This window comes from Serinus canaria, chromosome Z, assembly GCF_022539315.1.
Source record: "Serinus canaria isolate serCan28SL12 chromosome Z, serCan2020, whole genome shotgun sequence".
Lineage (NCBI taxonomy): Eukaryota > Metazoa > Chordata > Aves > Passeriformes > Fringillidae > Serinus > Serinus canaria.
The window spans coordinates 33,819,448-33,844,996 of record NC_066343.1 but is presented as its reverse complement, the minus strand read 5'-3'; the positions used below and the strand labels follow the sequence as shown (position 1 = coordinate 33,844,996).

At 40.0% G+C, this 25,549-nt stretch overlaps 1 protein-coding gene across 8 annotated transcripts in view; it reads right to left on the bottom strand.

Moving 5' to 3' along the window:
• Positions 1-16,907, bottom strand: part of CDC42SE2 (CDC42 small effector 2) — an 83,706-nt gene extending 66,799 nt beyond the window's left edge. For 4 of the 8 annotated variants that reach the window (XM_050986756.1, XM_050986757.1, XM_050986755.1 and 1 more), the window contains exons 1-3: positions 16,582-16,907; positions 15,646-15,698; positions 1,495-1,577 (exon numbers count right to left, since the gene is read on the bottom strand). The gene's annotated coding sequence lies outside the window, so the exon portion shown is untranslated. Of the gene's footprint in view, positions 1-1,494; positions 1,578-15,645; positions 15,699-15,830; positions 15,966-16,216; positions 16,326-16,375; positions 16,400-16,581 lie in introns of those variants that run through there. The other 4 variants (XM_030237295.2, XM_018920943.3, XM_009096088.4 and 1 more) reach the window with 4 other exon arrangements.
• Positions 16,908-25,549: the final 8,642 nt, after the last annotated feature.

The window sequence follows — 25,549 nt, the reverse complement described above, 5'->3', positions numbered from 1 at the left end:
GACTTTCTTCCCCAGACTCCCTGGCAGAAACATTTTACAAGTAATAGTGAAATCAGAGCTAAAAGGATCAGGTGGTAATGGAAAGGAAGTGCCCAACATGAAGGATAAGCCCGAACAAGTCTGGTATCGTCAGTCGTCCTGAAAACACTTCAGAGTGTTCAAAGGAACTTGGGGGAAGGGAGACAGAAAGAATGAAACAGAAAATGTAACACTGACCAGTATCTTAAATGTAAGATGTAATTTTACCTGTTTTTAAACAAAATTCAACATACTTTGAGTATTTTTAAGGTAAGACATCAATTTTTACTGGTACTTGAATTACATACTACATAAATGGTGATTAGAAGCAAAGAGTAAGGTAAAATAGAAAGACACTTAGTTCCTGAAAAAGAAATCAACAACAAAGCCCGCAAAACACTATATGGAGTTTTTGCAATATGTTCCACAAGTTTCATCTCTTTCTGAGGAAACAACGTGTAAGTGATTTTTATGTACATTTCCTAAGGTACTGATATCCTACAGAACTCTTTTCCACACAGTTCATTTGGATTTTTAGACAGTAAAATATGAAAACAGCAAAGAAAAATATTAAAGAACTACAAGCTTCTAAAATCAAAATTGCTATGTAGAATTGAGGTCATAAGAAATAGTTTCAGGGTTTAACTGTTTCATTTGTACTCATGTAATCCACAGCAATTAACCCTACATAAATGTGCTCCAACCATTATCAATGAGCAAAGTCAAACAGGAATAGATATACCTGAGAATTCTGGTGGAGGAAAATTCAGGTAATTAAAACTACTGGCCATTCCTAAACACTATTTAACACAACACCAAAGCACAAGACTTGAACAGAAAACTAGGAAATAGCGAATTAAAATTGGATGGATCCTTAAAATCAGAGCAAACCAGGATAAACACTGTATTACACAGAATTGCAAACTAAATTATTAAAGCCATGAAAGTTATTACACAAAGAACATCAAAAGAATTTTGTCATCTTATATAGGAATTAAGTATTGGAGATCTGTTTAGAAGCCTGAGTTTAAACAAAGGAAATGAAATGTGAAATACATGTAATTAGCAAAGGCATCAAGAATTTTCCTTCATAAGAAAATTGGGAAAAGAAATGGAACTGTATGTGGCTGCACATACCATAAATACCAGAGTCTGTTGGGGCAACAAGACAATAGTTTGTAAAAAATAGTTTGTTAAATTTATTGAGCATTACAAAGTACCTGGACCTCCTATCATATTAGATATGAGCATTAATATATTTTTATTATGAATACAAGGAAAACTTGAATATCATAAGTCTGTTGGACTTCTTATCAGAGCCTGCTTAGAGCTCACAAGAGGTACCATGAAACCACATTCAGTCTTAGTGAGGTCAAAATCTATTATCATGCTCTTGATGGTTTTGGTACTAAAATAAGTATTTATAGGTCTGTCATACATATTTGCATCAACATTTAAAGTGAAAGTATTGCCTACCTGAATTTCCCAACTTCTGTTACTTTCTTTAAGCAGCAAGTTATTCAGTGAAGATATCCCCAATTTTAGAGAGCGATGAAAAACTGAAAAAAAAAAAAAAAAAACCAGAATTAAGTTACTCTCTGTTACAGCACCTAATCCAAACTATTCACAGTGAAGAGCAATGTAACTTCATGGTTCCAGGCAGAAAACAGCTACCAAGAGGAAGAGTCAGGAGTTCCTCCAAGGCTTCTCCTTTGCAAAGCACAGCAGGTGTCAGAATGACTGAGCTACTTCCACTTGTGAATGATTTCAAGAATTAAGACAACCTAGTTTACAGCACTGCTGAAAGAAACTTTCAGTGACTTGTGCACTCAGGTCCTCTTAATCCTGATATCCCAGCATGTTTACACACTGTTATAAATAAATAAATAAATACATAAATAAATAAAGTTTGACATAGTTAAATGAAGTAAATAAGGAGCATGGGTACAATAGCAGCCATCTACTTAGTTTTGACTGCTTCCTTTGCTAGGGTCAGACATTTATATTATCAGGGGTGTGTGGAAATTGTATGTATATTCCAACATTATTTCTGCAAGATTATAGCTAGGTAACCTTTCTTAGCGATCAGATCGCAAATTACTGGCAATACCAGGTCGTTCAGGGAATAACTGTTTTGTACTAGTTCCCAATAAAAACATACAACACAGCAGTTAAATGCCATGAAGTGTGAGAGGTTTAGCAAACAAGTTTGCTACTGAACCACATCCATGACTCCTGCTACCAAGTTCAGCAGTTCTCAGTTAAAGGAAGGATGGATTACAAGTATTGCAGGCAATAACAGAAAGGAAAAACATTCTTAAGAGCTGGCTCTGAGTGAAAAGAAGAATCACTGCTACTTGAAGTAGTAGGAAAATATTTAGTGCTGTTAAACCTCTATTCAAAAAACTCAACCCAAGCAAACCAGAACATCCTGGTATTCACAGAGCATCCACCTGCAATGATAGCCATGAAAGCACTGATATATCAGAAATGGGTTTCAAAACAGACAGAAGACAGGAGGAAAGCTGAAAACACCAATCTAGTTCATACTTTAAATGTGATAAAATAAAAACGCATATAAAAATAAGGTAAGTGAAATTTACCTTATTTTTATATGTATTTATATTTTATGGTAGTAAAATATAAATGCATATAAAATGCATTGTAGTAAATGAAATTTTGTACACTTCCTGTGTTAGGGCAATGCTTTGCAGATTTTACTAAAATAAGAAAAAAAAAAAAACAAAAAACAAAAAAACAAAACAAAAAAAAAAAAAAAACAAAACAAAACAAAAAAAAAAAAAACAACAACAAAAAACAAATAACCAAACCAGAGCAAAACAACACCCAGACAAAAAATTCCACCTCCCTTCTACACTTGAGACCCCCAATGTTTTACCCTTCACATTATACGGCGAGGCATTTGCTTGCTGACTATTACTGGGGGCTTTTTTATCCTATTTGAGCTCTTCCTTGCCCACACACAAGGGAACCAAGTCTTTTCTTTCTTCTCAGACTGACATAAGACAGATTTAAGAAATAAAATTAGGGGGGTTTTATCTTTACCCATGTAGTTTTCAGAAAAGATCATCAGAGAAATTATGAACTAGAAACAAAGAGCTAAGGCAGACGAGAGCAGGTGTAACAGACTACAAATGCAGAAAAATGGTTAATGAAAAGAAAAACGTTGTGAAGGAAAAGGAGTAAACTTGTCTGCATGGCATTGCAAGGCAAGAGCTGTGAAAGTCCAATATGAAGCAAATAAAATCTTAAAAGCAGAAAGGCAATCATATCTTTTTAGAGTAGATGCCAACTTTATAAAAGAAGTGTCATTGAAATTTAGCTAGCTTCTAGTTTAAGACTCTGTGGACAATATCTGATACATAGAAAGGAGAAACAACTCTTTTAGCTGCAGTTAGACACAGACCTCCTCACCCAAATGAAATACAACTGAAAGCAAAGTGGAGAAAGATTCATATTGGTAAATTTCACGGAGAGAAAACTGCATTATGAGAAATTAGCAAACAGAACGCATTAATAGCACACACAACATCCTAAGCATGTAGAGACCAATTCTGTACAAACAATTTAAATATGTAATAACAGTTATACAAATGAAGTAACAGTAGATATAAGAATATCCATATTTACATATATATTTACAATCTCTAAGTCAGATGTCTTTCTCCACCCCTCTCCTTAAAGAAAAAAAGACTTCTAGACTTTCCTAAACTTCAGCATTAGAAATCTGGGGCCAATGCTGTAAGAGCAGCAGGACAGAACAATGAAAGCCATTCCTTGTACAGCAACATCTTAAAAAGTCAGTCAGAAATGAGATGATCTAGACCAGTGGCTCCAAGTCTTCACGTCACAGCTATTTAGAATCCCAAATGGATGAATCCTGGAGACTAAACATACATCCTAATGGACAATTTAATTAACAAAATCATTGCTATATATGGCAGACTTTTGGCTTGAAAGGCTATTAAATGACAGCAGAGTGGAAAAAGTAGTTGTTTGCAGGTACTGCCAAGACACACTACTTATCCACTGGACCAACTTTCTATTAACTCTGGACAGCTTACTGCAGACTTGCCCACGTCACATTCATTAAAAAATCCAGTTCTAACAAACATTTGTCTAAGTGGTATCATTTGTGTGAGAATTTGAAGCTGTATGCTTCTCTGAAGCCTTGTTTTCAAGCCTGTATTTCTAAATAATAATCACATTACTGATTTAACCAGTTACAAAAAATCACTAATGTTGCATTAGTGATTAACAGGTCACATTAACAGGTGATTCTGTTGTCCTATTCACATTCTTGATATCATCTGCTCAGATGATGTCTTATTTTACTTAGACCATCCCAGCTTACAAGTCACATTTGCCTTTTATGAGGAGTTCACTATAAAACCTGTGTATGAAAACAAAGATGACAAAACTCAAATCAATAGGGTTGAAAAAATGGGATATGGGTGGCCTTAGAAAAGTGAAATGTATCTATTAGTACAGTGCTTCTACTGAGAGACATTATTTTAGAGAACCTCAATGCCAAAGAATTATATTTCTTAGTGGAAGTGGAAGTGTATCTCTTAGTGGAAGAGCTGTAAAAGCATCATAAGCATCAAAAGAATTGAGACAATTAATACTACTATTCCTAAGTATCAAATTCAGATAGTAAAATCATTACTGTAGCTCCATGACATTTTCTAAGTTGTTTTCTAATTATACAAAACGGGTTGAAATTTGATACAGAACTTGAAAACACAACACATGTACTCTGTAAACTTTACAGATGTATTCATACCATAAAGAAAAAAAAATTTAAGCTAAAGAGCCCATGAATTTACAATACATGAACAGTTAGTCTGCAAGCATTCAGTCCTGCCCACTGGAAGAAAAAAACAGAGAACTTCAGCAGTTTCACTGTTTTATCCATTAGAAAATAAAACCCTAAAGTTTGCACTGGGTTTCACTGTCTTAATTTGGAACTTTTTCATCATTCTGAAAGTTACTAAAAACAAAAATGGAAAAAATACCAATGATTTATTTTGCACCTAAGTCATTTTTATCTCTGTAGACATACACCATATATACACACAGGTTTAAAATCTTCATTATGTTCTAGTCAAAGGCAAATTCACACACATAAAGGAAATTACAGACAGCCCACAGAGCATATTTTATTATTTCACTATGAAGCCTGTAATTGGTACAGTAATTAATGAAACAGAACCATAATGAATGGAGTGAGTGAAACATCAGTGAGTTTAGACCTGTGCATATTTGGCACCAGAAGAGACATGCGGTATATAACATTAGAGATAAGTTGAAAAAAATTGCAAAGGTTCATTTTAGTTTTTCCCATTCCTATCAGAGAAATATAAAATTCAAAATCAGAGTTCCTCAGAGGACAAACTAGAGATGGAGTTTAAACTCTAGGTATGTCTTTAGGACAAAGATACTTCTATTCACCAACTTAGCCCTACAAGAGGACTTGGGACAGTAGACTACTTAAACTTACCTCAGAATTCATTTTCCTCACCTCAGATATTGTTCTCAAGAGATCCTTAAAAGACAGCACCACCAAGACATCTCAATACTTTATAATGTTTGTATTTATCCTAGCTGGCCTCCAGAAAACCCCCCAAGTCAGAAAAAAAAGGCAAATAATTCTCCCAGAAACTAGTAGGGGTCAGACACCCAGAAGACTGGTGTCCAGGTCATGTTTATCTCTACGGGCATCAGGCTTTCCTATTTCTCCTCTTTCTAATGAAATCGCTTGGCTCAGAGACACACATGCTTGCTACAGAGGATGAACACATAGCACTGTATGAACACACTAGGGAGAAGACTGAAAGATACTCTGGGATCAGAAGCAGAAAGCGCAGAAATTCAGCTAGGTGAAAGGGTGAAACCTTGTATTTCACTTTCATTAGACACACTGAATTTTGAGTATGGAGAAACTCAGTATGTATTAAAAGCTTGAGAGGCTAAATCTTTCTAAAGTGAAAGAAGTATCTGTGTACTAATATTTCTATCTCAAGATTATTTTACTGCCATAAAGGCTTTTATGTTTTTCTACACAGTGGGAGGAAGGTGCATTTAGTAGCATGCTTTTCAGTGCAGGTACTGTTTTCACACCTGCCAATACAGACTTTGAAAACCTGACATGAGTAACTTCACTGATTCATCAGATAAAGGATGCAGTTTACTTGAAGTTTTTATTTGAAATCTAATATGAAAAATCTGTCTGCTTTGAATCACCCAGGTGACAATCAATCCGTGTGGGACTACAGATCCTGTACATAACAGAAGCCAACAGGCAAAGGGAATGATGGAATGAAAAAAAAAATCCCACCCAAAATTACAACAGTTCACTGTCTGAAGTCCTAATGACCCACAAGTCTTGTCTTTTAAAGACATTTAAAGAGAGAAAGTCTAGTTGATGAGAAGTATCTTTCTCCTCAAAATGCAAAAAAGGACCTAGAAGTCACTAGATACACAAATGACTACACTGCATACACAGTGATGCTCAGCCCCCGCAAAAACAGCCTTGAAAAAGCTGCTTGTTTTCACAAGGCAAAGACTGTCAAAGCCATCACTTCCCACAGTTGCACTCTCCAAAGGAGGCCTGGCATTTTGAAGGGAAAATATCACAGTAATAAGAGTTATTACTATGACAGATTGTGTACAACAAGTGAATAGCATTGTAAAAACAAAATGCACCAAGAAATGTGAGCACACACACAGATGGCCGAGATCTCCAGATGACCTCCCAAGTTTAGAACAGCCTGAATGTTCACGTCACGCCAGGCTAATAACTCTGCTCTACTGGTGCCAAAGGCAGCTCTGGTGAACCTCCTCACGCATCTGAACTCTGATGCAGCAAGAGCTCCTCAGCTCCCCATCCTTCTCGGTTGTTTTGCTCTAAGGTTTACCTATGCAACGAAAGAGTTAAGAAGCCCACTCTGTCAGGCCATCTAACAGAAGTCATAATGACTTGGTCTGCATTTTTAACCCATACCAATGCCTTTGATTCTCAACAGCAGTGGGTCAGTATTTTTAAACTAGTAAGTTATTGCAAGTAATTAAAATTTCATAGATTCATATAACGTGCTGAACTGAAAGGGAACCACAAAGATCATCATCCCACTCCTGGCCCTGCACAGGACAGACACAAGTGTCATATCATATGCCCAAGTGCATTGTCCAAACACTTCTGGACTCTGTCAGGCTTGGTGCTGTGACCACTTCCTAAGGGAGCCTTTTCCAGGAACCAAACACACTCTGGGTAAAAAACCCTTTCCTAGTATCCAACTTAAACATCTCCTAGCACAGCAGCTTCATACCATTCCCTTAGATCCTGGTCATCACAGAGATCAATGCTGCTCCTCTAGCCCTCACAAGGAAGTTGTGGACTACAATGAGGTCTCTGCCCCTCCTCAGTCTCCTCCAGGCCCAGCAAATTCAGTGACATCAGCCACTTTCTGTATGGGTTCCCCTCTACATCCTTCACAGTCTTCATTGTTCTCCTACTTTAAGGCTTGAGACAACCAATATAGAAAGGGGGAAAATAAATCATTCTTCATCCAAGTCTCCAATTTTTCCAAGTTTATTTAGACTACAGTAACAAAGAGACAAAAAAAGTCAGCTTTAACTTTTCTCTTGTCCACTTTTCCAACAAATTCATAGGCATTTATAAGTTTATCTGTAATCAGCACTAAGGGCAATTAAGAATCAGTTTTAGAACAGAATACAGTTCTTCTTTATTTAAAAAAAAACACTAAACTAGCATTGAGGATACTTCAGAACTAATTCTGTATGTGAGAAAATAATTTCAAGTACAAAGAATCCAAATATGCTTACCCAAAATTAAGCAACTTAACATTCACAATGATTTGGCAGACATCACCAGGACATGCACTATCAGTAGCAAGTGTTCTTGGCAGATATCTCTAGCTGTAACACAATGACTTTTAAGTCTATCCATAAGTTCTCAGAGAGGGAACAAAGAAATTGTGGAGCTTCTTTGCAACTTTACAAGATCATCATATGCCATTTTCTGAACCAAAGAAGATTCCACAATTACCCATATTTTATTATTTCAGTAGATTTGTTTCAGAAACACACATACACATAGACACAGGAAAAAAAAAAGATTAAAAATCAGACAATAGGGGCTTTTAATTCCATGTTATTACTTTGTTTTTAATTGAGCAAAGAACATGCAGTCAAAGAACACGCATGTCAAAGAACAAGCAGTGCTAGTGCCACTGAGCATATGTAATATTAACAGATTCTGATAATGCAGATTCCAACTTTAGCCTTTCTCCCACATGCACACACGCACATTACCATGGTGATCTGCAAAATTTGCTGCCTGGGACTTCAGAACAGTACAGCATTTGACCTCAGCATCTTTGAATAGATGCAAACACAAGCCACATTTTAAAAGACATTAAGTCACAAATAGTTTGATAAAACAGTCTGTACAGAAGAACACTGACAAGAATATCTGAATATGATCTCAACCAGTAGAAAAAAAGCAACAAAGCTTTCAGATCACACTTTCTGTCCTTGAATGACAAAGAACAAATTTTAAGAATTTGAAAAAAGAGGTAGCATATATACAGTATAAAAAGCATAATCTAGAATCACCCATTACCTTTGTGAATATTTGAGTACCTATCTGATCTGTGGAAGCGTCACTTTCAGAACAATATATTTTCTTCAATGGAATTCTTAATTTGCATACTATTTCACTGAAATGCACACTTGTTTGGACTATCACAGGTCTGTGCCTGCTGTGAGTTTCTCCCAAATGGGATCACTCTTAATTCAGTCTCCTTTTATCTACTACAATTTTCAACTGATCTAAATAATAATAAAATAATCCTAAGAAATAAGGATCATCTTACAGTGAATACATATATATCCTAACAACACAGAGGACAAAGAACTGGGAGCAAAGGTGACAACTGTGCCCCAACCAAATAATAAACACATTAAAAACCAAATCCACCACAAGCTCAGGTATCTGTATTTTTCTGTATATAAACTGACAGTCACACTTTGGTTTGTAAGCACCTCTGGATACAACTATCTGCAATTCCACTGAAGAAATACAAGAACTACAACTCCACCATAACTGCTAACTGCTGGTTGATGGCCAGTATCACTCCTGCAAATGCATTCCTGCAGAGATGCAGCTAACTTGCTCTGCAGACTTTGAATTGTAAGGAATTTAGGATCTCAGTGAAAGCTTCACCACTAATTCAATCATAGCCAGGGCTTGACCTGCAATGCTGACAGCTGAAAAGAGTCACGGCTCCTGATGACTTCCTAGGAAAAGCCTGTGCTAAGTGGAAGAGCCACTTAGCAATCATTCTTGGAAAGTAAAGGCACCAGCGCAGGGATTTAGAGGTTCTTCTACAGAAAAAGCTTACAGGAAGCTTGGATACAGCAGACCCTAGAGGATGGTCCACATGTGAAACTGTCTATACTGATATACTGCCACTTCAAAGTCACCTCAGTGAATTTGCCAGTCTCAAGTTGAACTAAGATTTTTGAAGAGTACTACAAGGCTTTGCCATTTACAAGACGGCTTAGAACAAAACCTGGTTCAATTACAAGAAATAGCAGAGCTGAACAGACCTAGATTTATCCTTTAAAAAAATCCCTATTTCAACACTGAAATAAAGACTTGATTACGTAGCAAACCCTGGCTCTACCAGTGACATGCTCCTACAGTGAGCACACCACCTAAACATTTGTGCAAGATGAATTTTTGAGAGGACAAAACCAACCAACCAAAAAGAAATAAAATAACAGAATGCATCAAAGCTTAGTTTTCTATTACCTCTGCAAATTATTCCTCCATATGCTTGAGGACAAAACCAAAAAAATCAGATGAGCAAGGAGTGCATGAAATACCAAAAATAACGCTTCGGTGTAATTTGGTGAAGACTACTCCCTGATTCCTTTTTCCTCCCCTTAAAAATTAGATGTTATGTAAAATACGCATTTTTAGCCTTTCTTCCAGTTCACTATACACTGACTTTTTGAACATGTCTACACCAAATAAAATGGGTAAACTCCTATTTCTGAAATACTTATACTTAATTATGGCTGGAGAAAACGGCTCCTACTGTATCTCATAATCTGTTTATACAGTTCAAGTGAACAGGACTACTGAACTTGAAACTACATTCTCACATCAATTTTAGGTTTTTTTAACTATATCAAGGCAGAACAAACCTTATAAAACTCAGCTTACTAGAAAACAACTTCAGTGCAAATGTACCCAGGCAAGATACCATACTTGAAGGGTTAAGAGAAGAAATAGGTAGTTGAGCTCAAGTGAAAAATTGTTCTCAGGAAGCTTTAAAGGAGTAGGTGGAATTCCTCTAGCAACTGGTATTTGATGCTAATAGCTGCATCACATGGGGCCAATTAAAAGAGGTGTTATCAGACAGCACAAGACTTGCTGAATATGAGCTGTAAGATAAAAGCAACCAATAAATGTAACAAGACACTTTCTGCATATAATATTTCAGTACTAAGCAGCATGACTGTTTTGACAAGGAAGACAGCTGCAAATTAGAAAAGTCCTATTTTTGTAAGAGATTTAAACAGTCGGTCTCCAAATTCAGTGAGTGAGTACAAAAAAGATGATTAAAGGCCCCATTCCAAAAATGAAGCATGGGAAAAGTATATAAAGCCCATACAACGATAAGCAAGAACTTAAAGACAGGAAAGGTACTAATTTTAAGACAGAATTCACAAATCTCACTCTGAAGGCACACATTTATTTTTTTCTATGAGGACAACTGAGACTTTAACTGGGGAGGCTTTGGTGACAACATACTTTCTATTCTGTGAAAAGAAAGTTTTTGTAACGAAACATTTTTGAACTCTTTGTAATAACTGATAAGGTTCAAGGCACATACAGTTAGAAAAAAACAGGTTGAGTTGTACAGAGATTTGTAAAAAAGTACAAGATACCAAAATACCCAGCGAACCATGATGCAGTCTGTAATCAGTTACTTGGGTCATGTACAGTTTTGCCCTTGTACTGCTCATATACTGATAAAACAAATAGCTCTCTCTCTTTTAGCCTAAATGGACAGAGACACTTAAAATATTTTATCCCTGCTTGCCTAAAGTGCAACTAAAAGCACTCTGTTTAGCTGTGAAAAGTTATTAGATCAGAGAGGTCAACTCCATGTGCAATACCCTCCCAGCATTACAAGCCCCTTACTTTTGATATCAAAGTTTCTCCTTTTCTATAAACTGCAATTTCTCCTCCAGCACCTCTTCCCCAACACAGAGGCACTGGTTAATGCAATGCAAAAAAACCTCATCACAGGCCAGCACATGTCTGTTACAATTTATGTATGGTGGGGAAAGGACTCAAACTCTGTCCAGAGAACAACTGAGGTAACTGTTTTCTAATAACTATGGTATCAGATCAAGGGCTCGGGGAACTGCAATTGAACAGAGCTTTGACAGGACTAGATGTCAGCCTATAACATGATCCCTACCTTCAACATCAGCAAAATAAGTAAACCATTGAACACAAGAGAGACCCATTTCAGTTGGTTGTTGTATATAGTTTAGCCATAACACAGAAGCAAGCTGTATAGCAGCTCCTACCCTTCAGGCAGTGCAATTATAAGCAGCTTGCTTTCTCCCATGCACCACTCATGCACTAATACATGTGCAGACAGAAGGTAAGACAGAATCACAGAACATGCTGACTTGGAAGGGACCCCCAAGGATAATCAAGTCCAACTCCTAGCCCTGCACAAGACATCCCCAAGAGTGACACCAGCAGCTCTCCCTCTGACATCTCACAACCAATACTGCAAATTTGACTGGACAGAAAACCAAATAAATTTCCTTAGAAGAGGAAATTAATATAGTTCAGTTATGCTTCAGGAAGAAGCCTGCAAAACTTGCCAACAATTTCATGTACACCTTTGTCCTAAGCCATTCTGTTAATGTGAAACTGACAAAGAATATGTAAGACTGCTTTGAAGGAGGTCTGCACTCCCTTAACTTTGTCTTCTGTAAGGACAAGGCAGCTCTTCTTCCCCTTGCTGCTGAGGTGAAGCAGTCAACAGAAACTACTGCTCCTCTTATAACTTGGTCTGGTAATTTCATCTTGCACATCCACTTCTAAGCACACACAAAACATTCCATTTGAGAAAGACCAAAGGAGTCCTCAGGCAGAGTTACCCATCTATGTAACGGGCACTGAGCCAAGACCCTCTTGTAGGACGCTCACCAGCCTGATTTTCCTACATTCACTTTGGTACTAATAGGCAGCTTTCTCACTGCTAAACTTCCTGTTCAATCTACCCTTCATGTGAAGCCACCACTTAAACACATTCACTGCAGCTGTTTGATTGCTCTTTTTCCCACCTTCAATTGCTTCAGGTTGCCATTGCCTTCAATTCATCATCATTCCTCATCATTGCTAGTCATACAATAAAATGAGACACTCATCATGCAAGACAGACTTGCTTCATCATGAAAATAACATGAAACCTTTAAGTGACTGTGAATGCTCAAAAGCCTCTCTTCAGATCAACTGATTTTCTTTAAAGAAAAATTAATCCAATCCACCCATCTCAAGATCTGCAGCCTTCAGAGCAGCATTCCTCCTCCCCCTCTCTCCTTCATTTTCCTCCTAGGCTTGGCTACAGAAAAGAACACCATGTGCCTGCTTTTCTAGCACATCCACATCTAGTCTATTCAAAAAATAAAATAATTTATTTGTGCAGCGATATACACTTTGCTTCAGTCCTTTTTAACACCAAAGTAATACAGCAGCTATAATATTAAAAAAAACTCCTTCATGTCAACCCTGCTAAGTATACTCTGAGCATTGATAAAATTGGATTGGGAGACAGGCATTCATGTTTCAGCAGTCAATTGTCTACAATCATTCAGAACACATTAGAAAGCGATTCTCCCACTTCTAAAGTATGAAAACAGTGACAAACACTTTCACAACACCTTCAGTTCCTCCAAAACTCTTTTAGTTGCTACATCAGAAGGCCAGTATTAAAACTAGGAGACACAAGATGACTAATACTAAACAGTTTGATAGCAACTAACACATTTTAATGAATATGGCACGAGGAACAAGGGCCACACTAGCCCTCATCCACTTTATCTACAGGCACACAGAGGCGTAGAACGAGAAACACACACCCAGGGGTAAGGCGGTGACCAAAGATAAGTGTTTACATAAGGCAACAGTCTGTAATGCTTGCTAGAATCATAGCTGGGAAATACACACATTGCACTAATGAATTACACGATAAACTGCTATTCATACCTGGACTCAGCTCTTGATTGCACTGTCAAGTGCAATCAAGAGCTGCAACTGAGTTGCTGAAAACTGATCTGAATAGGCAAAGTAGATCACTCAAAAGTGAAAATTAGTCTCATTTGAATTCTCTCCAAGCACTCACTGACACTGACCAGAACTCCGTGGATTTCTAAAACCAAACATGACGGAGTATGCAAAACAGAGGCACAAGATTTTCTTCAGCACTATGGTATGCTAAGTTTACATTTAATTTGTCAAGCTAAGTTCACTGAAAATTAAGTAACAACAATAAGAAGAATTCAACAGGGGCAGTATCTCAAGGGAGTACTTCCACACCAGGGTTCTTTTTTTCCATTATTGAGTCATTTAATAAATCACATTAAGAAGAGCAGTATCTCAGTACTATTCCTAATAGTTTGAAAAAATAATCCTGAACTTCAGGAAACTGTCACCTCGAAGATATATCACAGAATGAAGTATGTTCTCCTTGTCTGTGGTGTAAAGGAAAAAGTATTTTTCTAACAGTGCACTGCAATACTAGTGAGAAGAAACTCAAGAGGCAAAAAAAGATGCCCCTTCACCCCCACCTCAGGGTCAAAAGGTCTGGCACAAGTATCTTCAGGGTTTGTGCAAGCTTGCTCAATTTAATGGGTGTTACATGGACCCCTCTGCAGTGGACAGTCAATAACAGCAACAACTGTTGAGTAGCACTGTTTCACCACCAACAACCATTACTCCTAGAAAGGAAACTTCTTGTTGGGCAAAGAGATGAAATGAGACATATTTAATCCTTCTTGTTTACTGTAACAGCTCTATGGCACATGATCTGATTTTATGAAGCCATTTTAGGGTTAATGTTTTATCACTGCAATGAAACCTCTGATATACAGGTTAAAAAACACATAGTAAAACATACAGAAAGTTGGAACACATACTAAATTTCTCGCCTCCTTTACTCCTTTTCCTGTTTCTAAATCAACTCAAGGTTTTTTTTGTTGTTGGTGGGGTTTTTTTTGTTTTGTTGGTTTTTTTTTACTTGATGGGATTTTTGAAACATTTCTGTCTTTTCCCTACTGTGATCTGCCACCATGTCCTTAAGACTTTCCACAGACAACCACACTGCACGCCAAGCCACTACAGAACCTCCAAAACACTCACAGCATCAGAATTACCAGCAGGCTTCAAAAGAAATTAATTTTTTGTGGTTATACGGCAGCACAAGTAAATTGACAATTTTTTTTTGCAAAACAGAACAAAAGATAATTTAAGTGCAATATTTCAGTCCAAGCTACATATAAAAACAATTTCAGAGTTTTTTGTTCCTCTGGTACACAAATGCCATATAAATTACATGGACTGTGTGATGTAATTTGCAAGCTATACAACTCTGGCCTAGATATAGAAAAAATTCACCAGGAACTGTCTTGAACACAGAATAACTCATATTGTTAGCAAAATCACTTTTGGTGCCCAGACAGTTATATCCAGGTTCCAGCTTCTCACTCAAGCTAATGGGAGAACCTAAATTTAAAAGAGCAGTGATCTAGCTATTGACATACAATGAAGTTTATGTATATACTAAGTTTGTACAGTGAATTATCTCATTGCTTATTTGATCTGCTACGTATTTCATTAGTGGTTGTAGTCATTTGTTTGATCACTTCCTGCAACTTCATCTACAACAGTCCTTTTTACCCTTCAAAAAACCCCATTTACAGTATTACAGTGGAAATTTGAATACATCTTTCAAAAATACATCTATATTTTAACACTATAAAAAAAATCTCAGAAATATATCTAAATTGTAACACTGTTAAAAAAACCCCTCAGAAATATATCCATACCTTCAATGAGATGCTATTAATTAGATCACCTAAGTCAAACATTTGACTAAACATTCCTTATGAGTGAGGAAAAAGCAGCATCTCATCTCAGTTATTTCAGACAAATGTAGGGAAACACACTAGTATTACACTTACCGATATTTCCTATACACTGATTTAAGTCTAAAAGGTGACTGTCAGCTGTGGAGGATTAAGTAAGATCCACCACAATAAGTATACCTAAAGCAAGAACTTCAGGCATCACTTTTTCCCAGATATCCTTTACTTTTTTATTTTTAACCAGTTATTGCAGTCTAGGAGAGACATATACATGCAACAGGCATGGGAAAAGTCTGCCTAGGGTTTTGCTTAAATTACTTCTCAAGTTTTTCTCTCACAGACATGAAATAATCACTCCATTCATCAATCCAAGTTCAGAAACAAAACTGGAAAACTTACAGTTTAATGCATATCCAGCTTCAGAGTTAAATGCCACAGGGCCTCACGTTCTCCTACGGAAAAGTTATAATTCTGGTAAGCGAACAGGGTCACACACACGGAATAAATATCTGCCTGAAAACCACACGCTCACCCCAGCAGATAAGCACCACATTTCAAATAACAGCTGTTAAACGCTAATTTACCTCTCTAGATGCGCACGAAAATCATCGCCGCCGCACCCCAGCTCCCTCCCTCCCCTGCCGGGAGGGCCCTGCACTCCTCCCGCGGCCCCGCGGGGCTCCGCACGCCGCTCGGGGCGCGGATGGGAGGGACGGAGGCGTCGCGGCATCCCCGCCGCGGCACCACGCCCTGTGCCAGGCACAGCCCGACCCCAGGCCCCGCTGCCCGCCGCGGCACCTGCCCTCCCGTCGCACGCTCGGGAGACGGGGCGGGGGCGCACGGCACTATAAAAGAACCAAAAAAACCTTCCCAGCCCACCCGCCAAAAGTCTCACAACAAACCAAAAAATCTAAAAAACAAGAACCACAAAACCCAGGAAACCCAAGCCCCCTTTTTTTTACTCGCCCACCACAAAATTTGTGGCTCTCGCCTCTTTGTCCGAGCGTCAAGCGGGATTACTGTCGAGCATCACCCGCCGCGCCCGCGGCACTGCCCGCTCCCGAGGCGGCGCGGCCGGAGCCTCCCCCGCATCGCCCCGCCCAGCACCGGCCCCACCGCCCCCGGGCACCTCGGTCGGCCCTCGCTCGCCGCTGCCCGGCCGTGGGGCAGGCGGTGCGGAAAACACCAGCGGTCCCAGGCGGCGGCGCAACACAACCCCCGCCATCGCTCCCAGCGGGCCCCCGGGAAAAGGGAGTGGCCGCAGCCCAGCCCACCGGCAGGTACCGGACAGGGTGGCGAGCGCGGGGATCCCCGCAGCCCTGCCCCACCACTCACCGCTGCCCACGGCGGCGCCCGCTCCTTTGTGTGCCCGCCGCGCCCCGGCACCGCCGTCTCCCGCTGCCGGGCGCCCCGCGCCCCCTCCCCGCCGCGCCGGGGGCGGAGGAGGACGCAGCCAAGATCCGCGGAGGAGGCCGCTACCGCCCGCCAGTCACATGCAGCGGGAAGGCGCGGCGCAGGCTCCCGGCGGCTCCCCGGGAGCCCGGCCGGCAGCGTCCGAGGCGAGCTCGGGGGTGAAGATGGCGACCTCGGCGGCGGGGGAGGGAATCCCCAGGCCGGCCCGCTCCGCTCCGCGCTGCCGGCTGGGCTGGGCGCGCCGGGGAGGGGAGGGGACAAAGAGCGGCTGCCGCTGCCCGTCAGCGCTATCGCTGTGCCGCCCGCTCCTCCTCCGCCTCCTCCGCCAGCGCCGCAGCGCTCCCTGCCCGCCCCGCTGCGCTCCGCTGCCATCGCCCGGGGCTCGCTGCCCACCGCAGCGGAACCCCGGCGCTGACCCTTCCCTAGCCAAAATGTGCTGGCATGGCCACGGCCTTAAGGAGTAGCGGAAAGCAGGTCACGAAAGCTGGCGTGCTTGTGGTCGGACAGGGAAATGAGAAGGGGATGTGTCTTCTGACCCCCAGCTGTTGACAGCAGCAAGTCCACTCTGCGTGTCGGTAACATTTCAGCGTCCTACATCCCCCGTTCCCCCGGCAGTCACTTCAGTTGCTCGCGGAGAGGTGGTGAATCATCATGGGCGCTCTGCACCTGTAGCTGGTTTACAGATTCAAAATAGTGCCACTGCAACTCTCGAAGAGAGCGATCTCCGCTCCGTTCCAATAAATAATACGTTGTCTTTTAAAAGTGAAAAACAAGGGGAAAAGGCTGAAGGTGGCAAGCATGACTCAAATATGAAACATGATGAGCGTGCAATATCAGGTATTCCTTGCTAGGTGCAGAAGTATGGCTGCAAGCTACACCTGGTGACACCGTGTTGCTGCCAAGCCATGGTTCTTTACAGAGTTAGTCTGCCATCTCTCCTGTGCATGACTGGTTTTGCACATCAAGCCACTCATTCGGTGGCATGAGTTAAAGTGAAAAATGTGCCAGATACTCTTTTTTTTATTGTCAACATATTTATGTTTTATTATTTCTCCAGGCTGTGTTTTTACAATTTTGGATGTTTTTCTGAGAGGGCTTTGTGCCCACCAATGTGCCCACCTTATGTCTAATTTGCCTTCAGAAGGACATAGTGTGAGAAGTGCCTCCATCAGGCATGACCTGACGCTCATCTTCCATTCAAGAGTCAGTCACCAAAAACCAGTTTCAGCCCAGTGCCCTGCAGATGGTGTTTTTGCTGTGTGTGTTTAGAAGATGAATACCCTTATTTAGAACCCTAGAACCATCAAGCTGGAAGAGACCTCTAAGATTGTCAAGTCCAACCATCAACCCAGCACTACCATTGTAACCCCTGAACCACTAAGCCAACATCACCCAGCACCGAATCCAGATGCCTCTTAAACACCTCAAGAGATGGTGACTCCATCACCTCCCAGGGCAACCTATTCCAATGCCTGACATGCCCTAACAGTGAAAAAAATTTTCTAATATCTAATCTGATTTTCTGTCTCAGCTGTAGGCCATTTCCTCTGATCCTCTCACTGCAGGAACAGTAGAAGTGAGCAACCCCCAGCTCACTACAGCCTCCTTTCAGGGAGTTGTGGAGAGCAATGAGGTCTCCCCTGAGCCTGCTCTTCTTGTGACTAAACAAACCCAGCTCCCTCAGCCATTCCTCATAAGAGATGTTTGCTAGACCTTCCTGAGCCTTGTTGGCCTTTCCTCCAGCAGCTCAATGTCCTTTTTAAAGTGAGTGGCTCAGAACCAGACTCAACTTGGCCTCAGCAATGCCAAGTACAGGAGGATGATCATGTCCCTTGTGCTGCTGGCCACACTGCTCTTGGTTCAGGCCAAGCAAGATGCCACTGGCCTTCTTGGCCACCTGGGCACTCAGTGGCTCACACTGAACTGGCTCTCAACCAGCACCCCCAGGTCCCTTTTTGCCAAGCATCTGTCTCCCTCAGCCTGTGCTGCAGGGGTTTGCTGAGACCCAAGTGCAGGACATAGCACTTGGCCTTATTTTATACCCCCAAAGAACAGCTGCAATTGTTATTTCCATTCTGCTGAAGATGATCATTACTGTTCATGGATTTTGCTTCATAAGAATCCTGTTACGTAGGGAAACTATTCTTATTCCTGCTTTCAAGATGAGAGATAAAGAGACAGTATAGCTTGCCCCAGGTTATATATATATATATAATATATATATATATATATATAGTATGTGGTAAAACCAGAAACTTAATCTAGAATTTTGGTGCAGATCCAGTTAGTTAGTTTGGTGCAGATCCAGTTAGTCTCACAGACTCTGTTTTTATTGGACTCCACTCATAAGAAACTATTGTGAGAAAGAGCAAAGCAATGTTGAAAAAGACATGCTAAAATAAATTTTGTTGAATTTCTGCAGAAAATAATGTTTACTTACACGGAAGTGTTGAGAGTAAGCTTATTTACACGTAAAACATCAGCAGAAATATATGCTTCATAAGCATATGAACCAATAAAGGGAACACCATGCAATGTATTGTTTCAATATTGTACATTTAAGGTATGTGATGTAAGAACTTCCAGGTTTTTTGGTTACATTTAATGCAGGAGCAGATGAATTGCAGAAACAACATATTTGGCCAAAACTTCTTGTACAGTAATGATATCCCGAAGGACTGCCTACATTAGTAGTACCATTATATTCTAAGGAGTTGTGACATTTTCATCAAGTACTGTGATAACACACAGTTTCAGCTGTTCCCCACAGCAATACCTCTCAAGTAACAGAGATATGTCAAGTGCATCCACAGCCAGCTGTGTTAGATGCTTCTGGTACCACTTCAGAGTTTCAGGCCTCTCCACTGTCAAGTGTCTCTGCAGACACTGGTGTGCCCAAAGTGACATTGTGTAGCCAGCAGCATAAACCTGTAAGATGCTAGCCCCTTCAGACCAGGTCTAGCAGCAGAGTCATAAGATTCATCTGCATTGTGAAAGCATATGCCAAATGCTTGTCAGAGGACAGTCTTGTGCCAGGCTTCTTCTGGCAGTAATGGTACATATTCAGCTGCCATTGTTGCTAACAAAATACTAATCGTGCTGTGTGTGAGAATGAACTGTGCAGAGAGCCAGCCATGCTTGCAAGTGAACTCAAGCCTTTAGAAGATTGAACTGTGCTGGACAAATGTGCTCTGACCAACAGTTCTTATGCTGTTTTATTATGGTTAGTTCCTCAAAAGTGCAGTCATGGTGCCTTTACCACTTTCCAAGTATTTCTCTCATGTCCTTCTGACTAAATACTGACAATTTTCCTGATTTCTTTCTTCAGTGACAGTCTTGCCTGTATTACTGAATACTTTTACTAACTACTTCTCCCATATCCAAAGATAGACAAGAACTTTATCTTTCAGAATCCTCTTCCTTTCCTGCTTTCGTCAGGGCCTCATGCCAAAGCCTGAAAGAAATGGTCAGGCAGAAATAACTCAACATTTATATGAACCGTTCATAGTAAATGACATTCTTCCCACACTGTGGTCCAGAATGTTTCCTAGTTAACACACAAAAAAACCCCAGATAGAAACATCTATCATTACTGGGATTGATGTTACCTATTAAAAAAATAAAAGATTTATTTTAAAAGATAAATTTTATCTTATAATTCCAAATTTAAAAATGCGTTTTCTGCTTTTTCGAATGAGCAATAAAATGCACACACTAATTAATACTAAACAGTAGTGTGTGGGTATAAAAGTCATGAGCACAACAGGATTCCTCCATTTCTGATGTGGGCATGGACATGTCAGTGAAAGCATGTATCAGCAATTAAAAGTCGTCAAGATAGCTACTCACTGAGTTCCATTAGTTGACCATAGCTGCATTTCTCACCTGTGGCAACTGTCTACCCTCATACCTTCATAAGGAATTTTTTCATGGAAAAGGTTGTTAAGCCCTGGAATGTACTGCTCAGGAAGGCAGTGGAGTAACCGTCCCTGGAGATGTTCAGGACACCACTGGGAGTGGCACTCAGTGCCATGGTCTGGTTGGCAAGGTGGTCATCAGTCAAAGGCTGAACTCTGTGATGTTGGAGGTCTTTTCCAAACTAAATGATTGCTGATTCTCTGATTCATGGTGGCAGCCTAGGCAAATTTGCACTGTTCTGCAGCTGCCAGAGGCAAGGAGCCAGAAGTGTGGTCTGTTAATGTAGCTCAAGAGGCAATGTGCTATGCTCTGACTGCTCAGTCAGTTGCAAGGGTCTCTTTGTGGCCAGTGTAGAAGGAGACTGCAATCACAGCTGCCAGTTTTAAGGGGAGCTTAGCCCAGTGAATGGGGGTGGTGGGGCTGGAGCAGAAAGGCTAGCTCCTTCCTTGTCTTCTTTTAGGGTAAAATAGGAAGCTGCTGAGGATGTTCGCTTTCCACAGTTTCTTCTAATTGGTTCTTCTTAATGAACAAGCCAGAGTAAGGAAAAATTTTTTTCCAGAAGAGGCAGAAGTTCCATCTGGAAGTCCCAATAAACTCTATTAATCTGTATGTGTTCTGCATCCAAGTCCCTGTATGTGGCTTGATAACTACCCATGTGGAAGCTGATACACCATGCGTGCTCCCTTAAGGCTTTATAGCTAGTATATCTATTTTTCTGAATTAGATCCAGACAACTGAAACACAAGCTGAGGTGCTCTTTCACCAAGTAGTGTGAGGCAGATTTACCATTCACAAAAAAAATTGTGGGGAGAATGGAAAAGAATGTGTGTCCTCTTGACTCAGTAACTTCTCACTCAACATGTAAAGACCTGAACTTGGCAAAGTGGCTCAGAGCTTTTCTGCATAATAAAATGAAGATCCCTAAACAAAAGAAACTCACCAAATGGAAATCCAATGGGATTTTCTCAGATAATAGTACTGTTTCTGTCAGAAAGGAACTTTGCTAAGTAGCTGCAGTGATATAGTTGCTTCATTGTGAGCCTACAATGATATATCTGCATACCATCATTCATTCTCCTTTTTTTTCTGACAGAAATGAAACTCCACGAACAATAGCATTTTTTACACTTACAAGAACCCTGATGGTAATTAGGTTTCTAATATATTTTCTGTAACTTCCTTTGGTTTTTATTCTGGCTTTGGAAATTTATAATTATTTAGCATGCATCTTTGTTTCCTCTCTTACCCTCTGGCTGTCTGGTCTGTTTAGGTTGCATATTTCTGTGAGGTTTTGTGCTATGTTTGCACATTGCCCAGTATTAAGCAACTCACAACTTGTTTGGCTTCTGTACTTGCTATTGTGATACAAATTATAAATATTTCCACACTTTTAAAAATCATTATTATTTCTGAAGCTCCAGGGATTAACTTTGGTTTCCTGTTTATGAAAATACAGTTTTGCTGGGTTAACCAGAAATTGGGGGCATTCCATTAGGCACGGTAAAGAGCAGGCTTTGCATTTTACGGGCTATGCAGCATGCTACTATGAAAAAAGTAGGATAGTCTGGAATGGGAGAAAACACTGTGGAATCCTTTGTGACACCTAATTTTTCTTGCTGTTGCTGTTAATATTCCTAGTGCTTTGCCAATGGCACGAAGAGTTTTACAGACTTATCTCATTAGTGTTCTTGCTAGGTTCAAGTATTTTCCAAGGAAATTTATTTGTCTGGGAAAAACTCCTCTGACTTTTTAGCATCCATCCAGCACTTCTTGAAAGCTGACATTGGTTTAGTTCTTCAAATTAATTTTCCTGCTACATTTTTTTCTGTTTTAATTGTCATTTTCACTAAAGTTGAATTTTCACTAATTTCATTTTTTTTTTTTTTGATGCAACTGCATCAACCCTGTTCTGAACTGCAAACCAGATGTGCTCGCATTCTAATTGCTATTCAGCTACCTGTTCCTACAATAAACCAACTTAGGGTAACTGAGGATAAAGGACAAGTTGTTAAGTCTTCATCTAATAACAATATAAACCTCCATTGCTTTTTCTTACTCAAGCTGTTTGAACCCATTTTGCCCCATCACCAAAATGAAAGGAGCATCAAAAGGAAACCATCATTCCCTGTACCTTCAGAATAATTCTATTTCTGACTTCTAAAAATGAAAATAGGATGGTTTATCCAGTGTCATGGGTGTTTTGTGATTTTTTTCTATCAATTCTGTCATACCCATTAAATGATCCCTGTATCTTAAACACAGGGAATTACCTCAGTCTGACAGTGACCTTACAACTTGAATGACTTAGTGGAAGACATACCACTCTCATCAGTGAGAACAGTTTTTTCACCTTGTAAAAAATCTCAGGTCTTAACAGAGGGCTGTGTGTGTTTGGGTACTTTTTCTTTATACTAGGGGCTTTCCCACAGTATAAAGGCAGTCCACCCTACAAAATACAGCCCATCTTATACTTTGATTTTGTTTTTCTTCTCCTACACTGTTTATTGTAGCTATTGAATTTTAATTATTTAATGTTAGGTAGGTGAATAGAATCTTACTCAGCTGATGGAAAGGTAACCTGAATGGTGGGTTAATTCTAAAAGCCTCTTGCAGTAGTATTTGCTGTGCCATCAATCACTCCATTAAAATGCCTTCCTGGTTTATGTAACTTGCAGTAAGTTGCACCAGCTCATACACTGATGGTATTTTTGATCTCTTGACAACCTGCTAGATTAATTTGGAATTGTTTTCCGTCCTAGTCCACTAGAGATTGCCAACATTTATTTCGAACAGGATATTCATATTCATGAGAAGAAAACAACCGCCCTCAGCATCTGAACAGTGACTGTAAGCCTGAAGCATATGCTTTGAACTTGCAACTGGGATGTCAGACAGTGATGAGTAGAGGTGTTTATTTCATGTCCACAGTACTGGTTAAAAGAGGTGGGGCTCACAACAGTTCTAGCTGATGTGCTTGGAAAACCATGCTTAGTTTCTCCTATAACAAGAATCCCACTAACTGCTAGCAGAGTTGTGAGTCTTTCAGAAAACTCTCAGGTCAAGACAGACTATATAAGTCACCTCAAAAATTAAATTCAGCTGCTGTTCACATCCCAGAAAATGTATGTGTGAGGTTACAGAGGTTTTTTATCATTTTGCCATCAGCCTATCTGATTCATCCTTGGGGAAGGTGCAGTTCTGCACGTCCAGCTGCACTGCCAGACAGATTTTGCCACAACATGGCATGAGTGTCTGCACAGGCCTGCACCCAAACACCTGCCTTTTCATTCCTAAACCAAACATGCCCACTGATATCAAATAACATTGACAATGGTGTAGGAGAACATTTTCCTGAAGTTGGAATGGATGTTAGTATCCATTCTGAATGCTACTCCCAGATTTCCAAAGGGAAGAGATACCTCAGACTGTGCCAAAAGTACAAAAGAAAACAAAGTATGCATATAGGTTGAAATATGACTAAGATGGACTATCAATAAGAGAACAGTATGAAGTTCCATGAATTCTGTAACCTGTGTATTCTAGTTTCTTAGACTTTCTATCACGTGGATTCCCTGATGTATGGTAAAATGTCAAATGACTAAAGTATTCTTGCAGGGGAGACATTCAGTAAGTCCATACTATGTAATTTCTGCACAGTATAATAAAGGGAAACAGGACTGTGTTGGTTTCCATCTCCTGGACAGTATTTCTCTTATCTTTTGGGCTACCTCTTTTGCTCAAACTTGTAGAGTCTCCAAATCTGGGAATTACCTTTATCATAAATGCACAGAGAGGTACAACATGTACAATTTGAACTGAGGTATTAAGAGCCTTACTTATGCAGACACACACACACACACAAAAAAAAAAAAAAAAAAAAAAAAAAAAAAAAAAAAAAAAAGGAGGAAAAGGGCTCTAGCACAAAACTGAGAAAGAAAGAGAGGCAAATAAAAAAAGAGGAAAATAGCTGTAGAGAAATCTCTGTTTTCACATTGATGCATTTGGGAGAATTGGCCTAGAAAATGGGTCTCTCTCCAGTTACCCAACTGATATGATGAAAATCACACCTGCCGTAGGCAGCCAGAGTACATTTTTTCCAGCTTTATGCCTGTAGCAATATATAGTGGCAGTAAGATCTGCCATCTAATCACACTGTAATCGAAACATTCTGTTAAACTCTGTTTCCTCTGTGTGTTGAGTGACTGCCTTTTCTCCCCTATGGCACAAAAGTTAAGAAGGCATCTTTCAATCAAATCTTTTCTTTCCCATTACTATATAGTTAATTTAGATCCTTTTATCAGAAAACCATGCAAAATGTGGGAAGCTTTCCTCAGATGTAAGTGCTGATTTCTCAGTAGCAACATTTCTGTCAGAGCATCATGATATTTAGCCTGAATTAAATACAATCTTACTATTTTGAAAAACAAAAGAAAATACAAATATATTTCTAAACTAAGGGGATTTAATGCCCTTAGTTGTGCTGGAAGAAAACCAGTTCAGCTGTTTGAGTTAATTGGTGTGTTGCAAACTGAAAGGTAATCAATTATGCCTTCCTGAGAAGTGTCAAAAGAAGTGGGTTTCAGAAGTAGGAGCACTCAGTGGAAGCAGTTTGCTGCTGTGCCTTCAGGGCTCTCCCTGGCAGCTGACAGCAGGTGCAGTGCAGTGGACTGGTGCTGGTGCGATGAGAGTGAGATGGCCAAGCATCCTTCCTCCTGCCGTGGTATTTGTATCAGGTGTTCATTCAGTGAGACAAGACTTTAAATAAATTTTATTGTGATAACAAACACTTCAAATGGCACAAAAGTTTTTTTAGCTGACATTTATTGCTCTCTGTTGTATTACAAGTGTTCCTGGAACCTCCTTTTTTTGTCGGACATCAACAGTAGCACAGCAGGAGGTTATTGCAGTGCTGAGAAACATCTTCCCTTCCATTCACTAAGGAAAATCTTGGAACATTCAGACTTCTCAACTT